The sequence below is a fragment of the Perissodus microlepis genome, chromosome 11 (assembly GCF_051167445.1).
Source record: "Perissodus microlepis isolate ML-2025 ecotype Zambia chromosome 11, ASM5116744v1, whole genome shotgun sequence".
Classification (NCBI taxonomy): Eukaryota; Metazoa; Chordata; class Actinopteri; order Cichliformes; family Cichlidae; genus Perissodus; species Perissodus microlepis.
This window is the reverse complement of record NC_140471.1, coordinates 18,986,030-19,001,418: the sequence shown is the minus strand read 5'-3', so window position 1 is coordinate 19,001,418 and position 15,389 is coordinate 18,986,030. Positions and strand designations below refer to the sequence as shown.

At 39.5% G+C, this 15,389-nt stretch overlaps 1 protein-coding gene across 1 annotated transcript in view; it reads left to right on the top strand.

Moving 5' to 3' along the window:
• Positions 1–174: 174 nt before the first annotated feature.
• hdac9b (histone deacetylase 9b) overlaps positions 175–15,389 on the top strand; it is a 41,951-nt gene continuing 26,736 nt past the window's right edge. Inside the window, exon 1 of the mRNA XM_084942908.1 lies at positions 175–396. The gene's annotated coding sequence lies outside the window, so the exon portion shown is untranslated. The remainder of the gene's footprint in view (positions 397–15,389) is intronic.

Below are 15,389 nucleotides of genomic sequence, written 5' to 3'. Positions count from 1 at the left end.
TAAGAGCGCTCTAGGTGTCAGTAAGGGAATCGCTGATTGGTTGTTGCCAGCTGCATTCTGTAACAGCACAGACGCACTTTGTTGAATATTGCACTGCCCTCAGCGCTTATAAGTGTAGATATTTTCTATAAGGAGCAATTTTAAACTCTATATTCCACGTGACATTTATTAACATTGTAATGTACCCATGGTGCACTGCTCTGAATAACGTGGTTTTGAGAACAGCTGAATGTTTTTCTATTTACTAACTGTGACTCATCCTGAAGTTGCACAAGTGCGACAACCATGCAACCGCTGCAGCAACTCCATGGATGCCACTGGGAGTCAAGTGTTGACAGCAGTAATATGAGTTCTCCGGACTGACGGGGGTCTCCTGGAAACTTTTTTTTTGTAAAGGTAAGCAAACACACAAAACAAACACAAAACAGTACTATCTATTTATTTTACGCCGACAACAGTAAATTAGATCTGAAATGCGGACTTATTAAAACTGTGAATTACTGGCGGTCCTAAAATGCGAAATGGGTTTCAGGTCTACTGATCCAACACCGAAATTTGATGAAATACGGCCACCTAGTGACTTCCCTTTTAACTACAAGCAGTGGAACTCTTTTAGCTTATGGCAGTCAATTTAAAACAATATTTTATTTTATGTATGTGTTTTGGTGGTGGGGAGTGATTTGTGATTTAAATATATTTTTGTCGGCTGCCCTTCTTTTGCATTAGTTAAAACTATTCAGAGCACCCGTATTTATGTACAAGTGTTACTGATCCTAGAGCTTTAACAGGATTAGAAAACAAAATCCTTTTACACAAAACAAGTCTCTGCATCATTAATCCTGAAGACAAGGCTGTCTTTTTTGTTTTGTTTTGTTTTTTACATTTGAATCATTTGTGGAATGCAACATTTACATCATTTCCTCTTTTCCGGTAGGACACTACAGACAGGACTAACAGGAATGTCAGGAAGCACAAAACAAAAGGGCAGGGATGCAAAAGTTGTCTCTTTATGGTGTCCTTACTGACTCTGTGGTTCTGTCATAGAGGCAAGGATAGCTCTAGGCATTTCTGGTAGAGTCAATAGTTCACAGAGTACATAGCATTTCAAGAATAGCAGCATGAAGAGGAGTTTCTATCTGCTAGCAAGCAGGGCATCAAACGCCCTGATGGCACCATATGTAATAGTCGTTATGATGTGCATTAATGCAACACGTGTGGTGGTGTTCTAATACAATAGTGTTATGTGTTACATGCAATGTTGTATTGTGTAAATGACTGTCACTGCAAGTAAGGCACCTAATCTAATTATATTTCATGTATTAATAATAACAATAAATACTAATTGTAATTCATAGTATTCTACAACAGTAAAAGATTAATAACACTTGTACTGATTATAAAGCGCAATTGTTCTTCATGAGAAAATCGTGTCATTAATATGCTTTTAGTGCAACTCTTTCACTATTCAGGCATTTTCCTAGAGGTGTAAGAGCTCATAGTGTTTACTATCCAACCAATCCATTAGGACTTCAAAAAAAAAAAAAAAAAGCGGCATGGCACAGTCAGTTAGTAATGAAGGTAGCAGGGCTTTGGTGAAAGAATGGGGGCTATGTTCACTGACTTTTGGGGGTAGTTTCACATTTCAGTGCAGTGGATTTACAGGTTGGGGGAGATGGAAAAAACACTGTTGCAGCTATGTGGATGATTTTGGATATAGACTGGTCACCTTTGCTGGGGGTAATCCTCCTGGATCTGTCTCTAAGCCCTCCCAAAGGCCAAAGTAACCCCAGTGGGGGTACTTTCTCACTACCAGGGCTGTGACGGAGGGGAGGTTCCCACCAATTCAATTAGGAGGAGAAGAAACACAGTAAAAGCATAAATGAAGAAAACAGATGCTTACACACATACCTCCCCAATTTCCAGCATGCTTTAAAAACTGCCCCCTGACCTTGTATTTACATTCTTCTTGTTTACAGGACCCCTTGTGGGGCATGCTTGTAAAAGAGACGGCCAGAGAATGAAGAATATATACTACAAAAAATATAAAATAACCTAATAACCTTAAGCTTTTGATATGGAATAAAAAAACTTAACTATGTTCTTATATTAAAGTAGATGCACAACATAAACAGTAGAAACATTTATTGAGGGTTTGAAGGAATATTTTAAACCATAGCTTGAGACAATATGTATAATGTCATTTTTTCAAGGTTCAATTAAGATTTTTCTGCTTCTGAGCTAGATTTCCAGTTTTACAAGATGACTCTATTCACTAAAACCCACCGAACGTATATCATCATATACCTTTTTGTCATAAATATGAGAGAACCAGTAGAATAAATCCTCTCAGTACTTATGTCAGATGGGACTGTTATAAAAAATCTTTTTAAGTATACATATCTCTCTTGGTTTTTCCAGACTGGTAGATATCAGTATCATTGTTTCTAATTTGTTCTTGAGTTTCTTTAGATTGTGGCATGATGTGTTGCATTTTAAGATCTTTTTGATCTCTACTTTGTCAGAAAGGTCCTATTTAAGTGTTTCCTTGATGCAATATGTCTGGCAGTAATTGGGCTTGTGTAATTGAACTTGGCTTTGCAAAAAAATCTGGTAAATCACAGCTAATTTCTGATTTAACAAGTGTGGGCAATTCCCTTTTCACACAGGGCCAGGTAGGTTTGCATAGCTTCTTTCCCTCAATAACTGAAAGCATCATTTTAAAAAGGCATTTTCTCAGGATATCAGAAACATGTACATGTTCATATTGTGTACATATATGTACTGTTGGGAATAAATAATTTTTCAGTGCTATGCGTTTTTATTAATAAGTGTTATAAAGTTATATAGTGTAGTATTAAGTGGACACAGCCCTGGAAATAAAGGTATGAGACCATGTGTCCTTGGGGAGTAGAAAGCTGCAGACTCTTGCTCACGTTTGCCTGGGAAAATGTAGATAAGAGGGGACCATCTCTAGTGGAAAGTTACTGAGACACTGTTGTTTAGACTAGAATGAGAGAGCTTCTGTAATAAAACTGTTAGAGGCACACCACCATTTTGAGATCCGCGGCAGCGTGTCATGCAGGACGCATCTCCCTTCTAGAAGTAATAAAGTGTTAAATGGTCTACTGAGCAGTGTTTTGTCTTCCATCGGAGGCCTCTGAGGAATCAAAAGAACTCGGTGAAGTGCTGATATTAATGGTGCAAATACTTATTCACAGCACTGCATTTTTCCCCAAGCAGTTCAAATGCAGAAATTCTGATTGGTTGTATATATACATACCTGTGAAGACAAAGCTCACATAATATTGCTGACAAATGACATGGTCTTTAGAGGCCAGATGCGAGCTCTGGGGTCCTGTGCAGAGACACAGGCAAGCTGCAGGATCATGCCTCAGATGCACTGATATTTGGCTGTGCCCCTGCCTCTCCAGATGTCAGGATGAGAGATAGCACACAGCTGGACAGTAAGGATTCTGGGATGAAAGTGGTGTCACCCACTGGGCCAGTCCCAGCTGCTGGAGGAAAGTGACAAGATCGGAAGAGATTTCATCTCCCTGTTTCCCACCACTGTTCTTGGAGTGCTGATATAGACCCAAAGATTAGATTTTCAACAAGTTATACACCGTCTTCTTAATGTCTGTAAAGAAGAGAGCTCAGCAAGACCTCAAATGAATTAAAGTAGCATTGATTTCATGAACAAGACCAAACTGGAGACATATAAACATCTGAGCAGTGATGTGGGGAAAAAAAAGTGAAAACAGATGATCTGGGGTTTGTTCTTCTCTTAAAAGGAGGACATTTATCCATGGGTCTGAACAGTAAAATAAGGCAAGCTACTGAAGAATGCTTTGAAGTGACAAATAAAAATGTGAGTCCACGGACAGCTGCAGATTTATGACGGTGACAAATCTGCATATAATTTCTGCTAATCACATAATCAGTGAGGCATTGTTCCTGCCTGAGATAAAAGCATCTCCTTTTTACCAAATGGTAATCAGAAGAGGGGGGGGGGATGCAAAGCTTCATTGTTCTTTCATGTGACAGTGACTGAGAGCATGCTTTTTAAAAAAAATAATAAAAATAATAAAATGACAATGCAAACTTGTCTGACAACCGGGCATCTCAACATTTGTTAATATGTTCTTAATTTATAGCTGAATGCATTCCTATCAGAGTTATTAGGGGATTAGACCAATGTAATTACCAGTAGATGGCGCTGTTTCCATTTTAATGATCTTGTTATTAGACGCTGTATGTGCTATTTTTAGATGGTGCATCACTGCAAAGTGTATGCAGCTGTCAAAACACTCACTTTGGAATTTTATGTTATGCAATAACAAAAAAATAATAGCCCCTTAACAACAGGCACTAGTGTCCCAAAGCCCTATTATCAGTACTAGTGCTCTGATTTCTAATTAGAGTGACTGATAATAATAATAATAATAATAATAATAATAATAATAATAATAATAATAAAAGAGTAAAAGTTACACAGATTATTTGCACACTAGCTGTAAAGCTCAAATTATAACACCAGTTAAAAGATCTTTTTTCCACAAAGGAAGTTGATTTATGAAGTTAGCAGTGCACCTGCTGAGGACACTCAGCGACCGGAGCTGCCCTCGTTTCTCTGTCAACTGCGATTATCAGAGGACAGCGGAGCAGACAGACTGCTCAGTCTGCCACTACCCTGGCTGGGATTTTTATGCCCTGTTTCGACGAAGTAGCTAAGGCTATTTATAGCTTCATCCCGTTGCATCCTCATCCCCCTACAGACAGCTATCTTCACATCCTGCACATCAAACCCTCAACCGTGCGCCCGAGGTAGTGAAAGAATTCATTTCAGCCTTTTTAAGTGACAAAAAATACACGTATAAAACTAGTGTGTTTCATACAAGTGTTGCTGTGAAATATTTAAGAGTATGTGAGAGCTTTCATAAGATAGCTTAGAGGATACAAACAAAGTATTAACTAATATATAGGTTTTAGCAGCCAGCTGTGTAAGAACAATACGCAGCATGTTAACGGCAAGTTAGCTGTACAGTATGCTAGACAGCGAGTTCAGCGCATTAATATTTGAACGGTTAACCGTTGTTCTGCAGTCACAGGTGGTCGTCCTCTAATCGATTGTGAGTCCGCCAGTAAAAGTGGACCGGAACTGTGAGTGTTAGAGCAATTCGTGACATTCTTCACACAACCACAATACTGGAAATGGGTTTTTTTCTGAATTACTAAGTGACCTCATCATTGCTGGTTTCGCAGACTGTTATTAGTTCCAAGATGTGGGGTATTGTAGTGCAGGCTGGCGCCTATAAATAGACTCGCTTGCGAATGTATGATCTCATCGAAGTCGGTTGAAGCGTTAAAGTCATTATTAAAGAACTCGTCAGCCAACCAGATTGCATCACTCCTTGTCACAAAGTAGACTACTCATTACTTAGACGGGCTAATATATGTATAGCTTTTAAATAAGGAGCGGAATGACACTCACGGGGTTAAGAGCAGAAACTAGGAGTGTAATTAGAACTTTAAGTAGTCTGTTTGTGAAAAGAAAAATCTCAACACAGAACTCCGGTTAATTAATTCTCAGAGCTGCTTTGCATTAGAGGTGAAAGAAGCATTCAGAGCAGGGAGCAAGCAAACGACACTAATAAATACTCCACTGCAAGTGAAAGACGTAAAAAAAGTACACAGGCCTACCCAGAATATGCTCACAAGGCAGAATGACTGTTATAATATTATCAGAACAGTATTATTGGTTCTTCAACATGTGAACAGTGTTTTAATAATATAGTTGGTAAGATAGATTCATAGGTAGAAATCAGATAGCCAAGTAAAGTATCTTATGGTGTATCTGAGCACTTCAATTTTTGTGTTTTACATATGAAAATCTTGTGTGTTCTCAGTTTTAGCATACACTAAAATCGAGTGTAGACTCGCTGTCCATTTAATTAGTTATACTGGTTCAGTTGCTCATTAATGTGAAAATCTAATCAGCCAATCACATGGCAGCATCTCATTCCATTTAGGCATGTAGACATGGTCAAGATGACCTACCGAAGTTTGAGCCGATCATCAGAATGGTGGCTTAAGTGTCTTTTAAGTACCAAGTTTGTTGGTGCCAGACAGGCTGGTCGGAGTATCTCAGAAATTCCTGACCTACTGAAATTTTCCTGCATAACAACCTCTACAGGGAATGTCTGAAAAAGAGAAATTATCCAGTGAGCAGCAGTTCCCTAAGTGACAAGTCTGGCCAGACCGCTCAACCGTAACCCAAATAACCACTCGTTACAAAGTGTGGAGAAAAGCATCTCTGGATACACACATTGAATCTCAAAACAGAACAACAGAAAATTGGAAGAAAAAAGTTGCCTGGTCTGAGTCTTGATTTCTGCTGGATGGTACGATTAGAATTTGGGGTAAACAACATAAAAGCATGGATCCATCTTGATTTAAATCAACAATTCAGACTGTTGCTGTTGGTGTAATGGTGTGGGGAGTATTTTGTCGGCACCTTGTGAACCTCTTAGGATGACCTGAATATCGTTTAAACACCACAGCCGACCTCAGTGTTGTTGCTGACCATGTTAATCCCTTTATTAACCACAGTGTACCCATCTTCTGATGGCTCCTTACAGGAGGTTAATATATCGTGTCCAAAATTTCAGATCATCCCATTTTGAACATAACAAAGAATTCACTGTAGTCAAATAGTCTCCACAGTCACCAGATCTCAATCCAACAGAGCACCTTTGGGATGTGGTTGAAAGTGAGAGTCACATCATTGGATGTGGAGCTGATAAATCTGCAGCAACTGTGTTATGCAGTCATGTGGACCAAAATCGCACCGTGTTGAATCTATGTGACGCAGAATTAAGGCAGTTCAGAAGGCATAAAGGGAATCTAACCTGGAACTAGTAAGTGTGTAGTAGTGAAAGATTGCAGAGATAAACATTTCTCAGCTTGCTGCACTTCATGCGTGATAAATGCAGATATGATACAGCCACCCAGCACATCAGCTGTTCTCCTTGTTACCATTTGGCAGACGTTACAGGAGTCTGTCTGCTCGGACTACAAGACTTAAAAACAGTTTTTACCACCAAGCCATACGACACCTCAACCACTACACTTAAACACACACAACACAGTCCACAGGACGCACTCAGAAGCTACCCTGCAGCTTCACAAGTACTCTGTTTAATCTGCACTGGTCACTCCACTTTATTGTTATTGATATTTATATTTAAAAGTGCAATACTGTGATTTTCCGCTGCTCATTCCTGTGCAATATCCCATCTGCCCTCCCGTCATATTTCTTTTCAAGATTTTCTTATTTAATCACTAGTGTACATATATTTATATTTATAGATACATATATATTTAGTCATCTTTTCTCTTTTACCATGTCTCTCTAATATTTTGCTCCTTACTATTTTTCTATTTTTTTATTATTTTATTTTATTATATTTTATTATATTTTCTTCTACTGTATCATGCTGCTGAGTGACTGCTGCTAGTCAAACAAATTTCATTGCAATGTTGACCCTGTGCTAACTTGCATATGACAAATAAAACTGAAACTGAAACAGCTTATTTTTTGCATATTGTCTTTACAGATAATGAAGAACCAAAACCAGATAGACAGGCAGATAACATGGCAACATCCATGATTGCTCAAAAGTAAAATGCTTATTTTTTTTAATAGCTGCCAGTAACTAAATGAAAGTTAACTGACAGTGCTGTGTATGAAGTTTGTTTGGTTCTCAGTTGTTTTGCTGGACACCCTGTCACTCCAACAAAAACTTTGAGCAGATGGCTTTGGTAAGCAGTGCTCTTTCCCCAGGTGTCATGTGTTGACAGCAGCGTTTCAGTCTTCTCAGAGCGAGGTAAAAGGGAAAACACAAGAAGCACAGAGCCTCCAGTGTACACATGACATTTTCACTTAGACAAGAAAAACTTGGCTCAAAGTTGACATAAAAGCCTTTCACAGCCAGTCAAAATGACCCTTCAGCTGTCTTTCCATCTCAGAATATTTATGATATTTTTACATTAGACTTGTTCTTGGCAGGTTAATGCTCACAGATGTCTACACTGCTCAGATGGCTTGAGGGGGCAGGTACCATCTGAGCTGTGTCAGGGAGAGAAAGTCATTTTAACAGCACCTTACACTTAGCCTAACACATAATTTCATAGTACCAGTGAATGTGTTAATGAGACAAAATGTTTTTGATAGAACACATTTTGGCAGGCATCTGTGAATTATTCACTGGACTTGATAAGTTACCATGTTCAGCTATTCTCTTGGCAAGAACTACTCACAGAAGCAGCGCGTTGCGCGAGTTCCCCGCTGTGCGATGCATGTTAACTATAGCAGAATATTATCATTGTCCTATAGCTGACGTCTGCCAGATTTGTATCAGTAAAAATATTCTGTTGATGCCGAAGAGTAATCTGTCAGCTGCTACCAGTGATGACATAAGAAGTGGGAGTGAGCTTGTCAAAGTGGAGCGAATACAATGCCTTTTCCTTTTTTTTCTCCTGTTTTTTTTCCCCCACAACTGAAGTGATGAAAGTGATGAATTACGCTTTGTCACTGTGGATTTATTTCCTGTGTTTGTGTGCCATCCTCGACTGACCGTGACAGCGTGAAGGCAGCCTTCATGTCACGCAGCATAAATTGCCGTTCTAATAGAGAAAAAGAATGCGGTGGTGTTTTGTGCTGGATGACATGACAGAATGATAGAGCTAATCTTCTGCCTCAATTGGGCACAAAGACATTAAAGGAAAAACACAATTGAGCACCTTTGTGCATGTGCTGTCGTGCCAGTCTAGCAATACATTAAAATATCTAGAGCATAGCAACAGTTGGAAGAAATTCATTAGCCATTTGGTCTGTGAAACAGCTATTTGTTTATGACGTCTACGCTGGAGGCACCTGATTATCGCAGCAGCAAAACTCAGGTCAAAGTTTTTGAGTTTTGCTTCTCATTTACATTCACTCATTTAAATGAATTTCAGGTGTAAGTTTTTTGTACCCCTGTCAATGAAATGATTTCCTCCAAAACAAACGTTCTTGTCCACATATGTCAGAATACATTAATGGCCCACAATGGCCTCCAAATGAGGAGCTGCCAATTTAATATTAAAGTGGGAGCATTTTGTGTTGATTTGTTTAGTACACATTAAAAGCCCTTAACACCTTCATTATATTAGCCTTGCAGTCATTGCTATCATCATTCATATTCTGTGACCAGATTATGGTCATTACAGGTTTGTTTGTTTAATCAGGATCCCCATTAGCATCAGCGTCGGCCTAGGCTATTCTTCCCAGGGTCCTTAGACACTTAATCCAACATCCACAACACATAAACATAAAACAAGGAGGGTCTTCCTGTACCGATAGCATTGAGTTTCATAGAGCAAGAAATGACTCCCTTAGAAGTAGGATGTGTATGCTGCACCAATGTGTCCTCTTTAGCTCTACAGCATATGGATGTTAATCAGTGCCAGGATATTTTGTTTCATGAGTATGTAACAGTATGTTGACATATTTGTGTAACCTAAGCACTGTTAAATATTTAATTCCTAAGCCAAGTTAAAGAAAAAATGTCAAGTACCAAGTTGGACCTCTTTTTGCCTTTTGAACTTCCTCAATTCTTTGTGTCATAGATTCCTCGTGGTGCTGGAAACATTCCTCTAAGATTTTGGTCCATGTTGACATGATAGCATCAGACAGCTTCTGCATATTTGTCAGCTGCACATACATGATGCATATCTTGTGTTCCAGTAACATCCCAATGGTGCTTTGTTGGTTTGAGCTCTGGCGACTGTGGAGGCCAGTACAGCAAACACATTGTCATGTTCAGGAAACCAGTTTGAGATGATTTGAGCTTTGTGATATGGTGCATTATCCTTCTGTAAGCAGCTGTCAGAAGATGAGCACACTGTGGTCATAAAGGGATGGACACGGTCAGCAACAGCACTCAGTTAAGATGTCATGTTTAAACAATGCTACAGCAATGTGTTGTGCATTCAGAGATGCTTTTCTGCATACCTTTGGTTGTAACGGGTGGTTATTTGAGTTATTGTTCACATCCTATTCTGTCCATTCTCTTCTGACGTTTGGCATCAACAAGCCATTTTTTGAAATACTCATTTTCCCTTAAATCACATATCTGAATGGCTAAATGCACGTGACAGGCTGATTAGAGGTTTGCATTCATGAGCATTAGAATAGGCATACCTAATAAAGTGTCCAGTAAGTTTAGTGATATATATATATATATATATATATATATATATATATGTTTTTCTTTTATGATAGGCAGGATCTGTAGTCTAATTGTCATGAGCTAATGTTGAATGTATAAAAGCTAGATCAAAAACAGGCACTGTTGTAGGTCTGTGTGAGACTGTCACGTGTAGAAAATCTGCAAAACATGCCTCACAAGTTTGTCATGATTTACATATTTCAGAAGTCGGGGGACATTTATGTAATTCTGCTGGATCCAAAAAAGCCTTAAAAACAGCATTAGTAATTTTTACCCAGCCGCCAGTGGCAGTCAGCATAATGTCTTCTTTAGCAGCATTTCACACTTGGAAATAAGCTCTCATTTCATCCATCATTCCACTCATAATGACAGATGAACCATAATTATGTAATTTCACCAATGACTGCAGTTACAGAAACACTTAAGCAATTCCTATGAACACACACCAAGTGACATGTGTTTCTTAACCATACACCTCTCATGATATGTTTCTCAGCTTCATGATGGCCATGCCTGTTGACACCCTTAAACTATTTTTGTGTGGTCCAGGATCTATTATTGGCTTTGGCTGGAAGTGCTTTCTGTTCCATAACAAGATGAATCCCCAACATGGCATTAGGTTACCAGGCAACAGTGTACACTCGACTGCTCGCTTATAATTTTCTTTGTATAGTTAGGATGTTTAATAGTAAGTGACTACATGACAGTGTGCCAAATTTAACCACTGGTAGCAGAACCCGTAGAGCCTGATGTATGTCAGGAGGCATAGAGGCGAGCGGGCTATATTTGGCTGCTATGTTCCCTTCAAAGAGACGAGTTCTAGGCCTGGACTTGACATTTCTCTTAGACTGGAAAAAATGGGTTTGGGTCAGTGAGTTTTCGTGGGAGGAGGGGTGTTGTTGATGCCCAGAGGAAGGTGCCGCTCTCTGTTCTGCAGCGGCTCATTGTTAAAATCAGCAGAGTCTTTATTACACAAAAGGTTGTGAGGGCTTGCCAGAGGATTCATATTACTTGAATGTACATAAGCTACATATAAGAACAAGAGCATTAAGGTCAATAGCTTATTAACGTCTTTCTTACATTTTCACTTGAAACAGGACTATTTCTCTTGGTTATTGAAAAGATTAGGACAAATTGTATCATGAATGGAAGGTGTCAGTGTACAAGGCATATCCTCCAGCTGCTCAGGAGTTGTGAGCCTCATTATATTAGGAACAATGCTCGCAATGTTAGAAGACAGTCAGAAAAGATCTGCCAAGGAATCACAATGAGCAGCTGTGGCCGCACCTTATGAGATTGTTTTCATAGCCTACTTGAAGCCTGTAAAGAGTCTCATCATCTGAATATTGAAAAAACCTAACAGAACCCCCCCCGACAACCTAAGTGATGTGACATTATAGTTTTTATTGTCCAAAAGTTCTGTTTTTCATTAGCCTCTTCTCTTTGTGCCGTATGTGTTTTGAGGTTAAACAGAATAATGTGGAGGACAGTCCTGGGCTTTATCTTAGTGTGCTGTCATGAAAATGAAATGGAGAGTCTTGTTCACACCTTTATCTATTTCGCTGCTTTTGGCTGCTGTTCCAGTGTGTGCCTGAGAAGACCGGACGCCGTGCAGACAAACTGAACGTAGCCTACAAAATCCATTTCATCTCCAAAGTGCGTTTTTCCTCACTTGCACTCTTAGGGTCTTGTTTCTATTATTTATTTATTTTGCTGTTTCAGGTCATTAACAACAACTCCGGTCAATGCATGACATTCTCAGGAAACATTTAATTCACTTTCAAGTAAAAGCTTAATCTGCATACACTGAATTATAAATATAACTCTTGTTCAGTCAAAAAAAACATACAGATTCTCTTATACGTGTGGAAATGTGCCGATCTAGGGCCAGGACTGAATAAGGAGTGAAGTATGTGTGAGGAATATTTTTCTCTCTTTATAGTAAGAGAGCTCTAACCCAGAGGGAGAGTATAGCTCCTGTTGTAGCAGAAATACAGAGCTTTGGTGGGTTTAGCCTGCTGTTCTCAGTGTTGTTCATCCAGCCCCACTGTAGACCCCTAGGCTCTCTGGGGGATCCTACTTCCATTTATTTTCACTTCTTGTCTAAAAGGAGTTGGAGAGATGAATCATTCATGTCTCTGAAAGGCCTCTTGTGTGGATGAAAAATTGGGAAATTTAAGGTTCCTGTCTCGAGTATTTAAGATAGATTAATATGCAGCGCTTTCTGTCAGTGTCCTGCTTTTTTCTCCTTACAGATATTTTAATTCTTTGGTTGAAGTCCGTTAAGTAGGACTTTTGCCGGAGTGGTCTGGTTTTGTTGCTCTTCACTTGTCTGCGTCTCAGTACAGCCAATGACAGGTGCTATAGACAGTGTCCCTGCCCTAACACGATACAGGACTTTGAGAACTTTGAGGTTAAATCAGTAAATGTGATGAATGAGATATGTGCTCGGCCTCACGGACAGATTGTCACTAATCTGTCACAGGGGTGAGGATGTTTACCTTGATGGCAAAACCAAGAGTTCACAAGCCTTGTAGTTGTCAATCCTTGCCATCCCATCAACTTATGCAGGCGAAAATGGCCTACCATAACTCATATTTAAACATCTCTTTGTTGTTGCCTTTCATTTGCGGGTACCCATCCTGCTAGTGACAGGTCTACAAGAACAACCCCCCCCCCCACTTGCCATGAAATGTGCTGAACAAATGGAGCCAGGAATTACAGAGATTGGACACACTGGCTGTATATCTAAGTAGAGCCCACATAAAGGTCTTGGTAGTCAGATAGGTGTGAAAGGGTTAAGAGCCCATCTGTTTCCAAAACAGAAAATTCTTACCCCCTTTGAGTTACCAACCTTAGAGCATACTCTAAATGATCCCTTTTAGTATCAAGTAGTATTATCTCAGAAGACTTGCACTAAATAGGGAGGCTTAAAGGCAACAGAAAAAGGGAGTTTTATTCACACCCTTTAGATGCATTTAAAAGGACAGAAAAACATCAATGAATAGCATACCGCACTAAAACGCGGAGCAGAAAAAAGAAAAATGATGCTATGAATGCTTGGAGTGTTTTTCTTTCTATCGGGTCTGTTTTGCTCTTTTGATAGTAGGAATCTCAACACTTTGTAGTTCAAAAGAAAACATCAATGTTCACTTCATTATATCTTTTATTTTTTATTTTATTTTTTTTACACACACAGCTTCAAAGAGGTCGCATAGCTGTAACAGCTTTTGTTTTGTGCTGGGATTTTTTAAATTAATTTTTTTTTTACATATTTTATGAAAGAGGCAGCCAAAGCTTGTTAGGCTCTGTGTTATTGAAGCGGCTGGGTTGAAAAGTCATTTTGGTCATTGGATCTAGGATGAAAGGAAAAGGTCGGGAGTGATGCGGTCACTCCCAGCAGGATGGCAACACTATGGAGAAGTGTGGATGAGTGTATGGAGGTATGCAGGGCTGTCTGTTTGTCTGCAGATGAGTGTGTGTTTGCACTGGATCTTGACTTGTATATATGTAGAGGACCTCTGTGGTGACTCTGCCTGTTTTCTCGGTTGTGTGTCGGCGTATTTGTCTTTGTCGTCCTTGAAAATTGCTTTGGGAAGTTCACAGTTATATACCTGGCATCTCTCACTGTTCTTGGTTTCTAGATTTCTTGTCTCTGTTCTCAATCAACCTGCAGGGTGCACTGTTGCTGAAGGATCCATCAGGAGGTTTTTACCCCACTTGGACAATGTCCCACAATTACAAGCTTTAGTTACAGCTTGATTTTCCAGTCAGAACCAAGCTGATGAGCCCGAAAGAACAATGAAATATGAAGAACTGATTTAGAGAGAAAAGGATAAGAAATTTGTAATATCATCTTTATTACAAACGATGTAATTACACAGACTACAACACGTGTGCTACACGAAGATTAAAAAAAAATGTAAAAAGTAGAGAGAGGTGATTTAAAACAGAATGAGAGTAAATGCTCATATTACACAACACACACAGGCACATGCACACCAATGTAGCACAAACAAGTGAGATGACCCCTGAACTATTTCTTTGCCTCCCAGGGGAGAGAGGAAATAGAAACCCGCATGACTCGTTTGGACATTCTCATAGGAAGCGCAAGGTAGAATACTGTTCTTACAGTGTACTTATGAACATGAGTCTTTATCTTTAGCTGCATGAAATAAGCGAATACATAAATACATGGATGCAAATATAGCACTTTGCCATGGTGAAATAAATGTATATGAATATGATGTTGTAATAGAGGAAGAAGCTACTTTCGGCTGCGCCCTTATTCACAACGGGTTGCCACAACGGGTCGCCACAGCGGGTAGCTCCGCATGTTTGATTTAGCAGAGCGTTTTCAAATGCCGGACGCCCTTCCTGAAGCAACCCCAAAGGGATTTGTGTCTTCCCCTGGGATCGAACAAGAGATCTTTGGCTTGTTATGCAAATGTGTAAACCGCTATGATATGATGTACAACATGATGTGTTATACACAAACACAGAAATGCAGGGTCACCTGAGCAAAAGCATTTAAAAATACATGCGGAGCCCCTCTAGCTTTATGCATATAAAGCAGCCCGGACATTAACATTGCAACAGAGGTGGTTTATGCACCGTGGGGCATTTCCTGGTATGCAGAGCTCTACCTTTATAATCAGAGGAAGAGCTATTTTTCAGAGGTATTGTTGTGTCTGAGACCTTTGAGACACCACAGGAGGAGAGTACTGGAGCTGTTCTGCGGTCAAGTAAAGAAGTGATGGCGTAGGTGGAAGTGGCTTGGACAATAAGCGTCAGCCCTCCCTTCCCCATAGTAAAGTGGATTTCCTGTTGCACTTTTTTCAGGTGGACCTTTTAAAATGCATGAATGAAGTTTAGTTGGATTCTTTTAAATGTCATCGACAAATCCAGTCACGCAGAGTGCTTTATTTAACAACATCCATTTTACTGTGTTATCAGGATATTCCTCGATGAGTGTGTTTCTATAATGCTCGTGTCTCAGAAGTGAGATTTGTCCCTTAAAAATAAAATAGTGAGTGAAAACTGTCTGTACTTTTTCTCTGACTGAAATAACTCGGCTGATAATTTGCCAAAGGACAAACAGGCTCGATAAAATGTGTT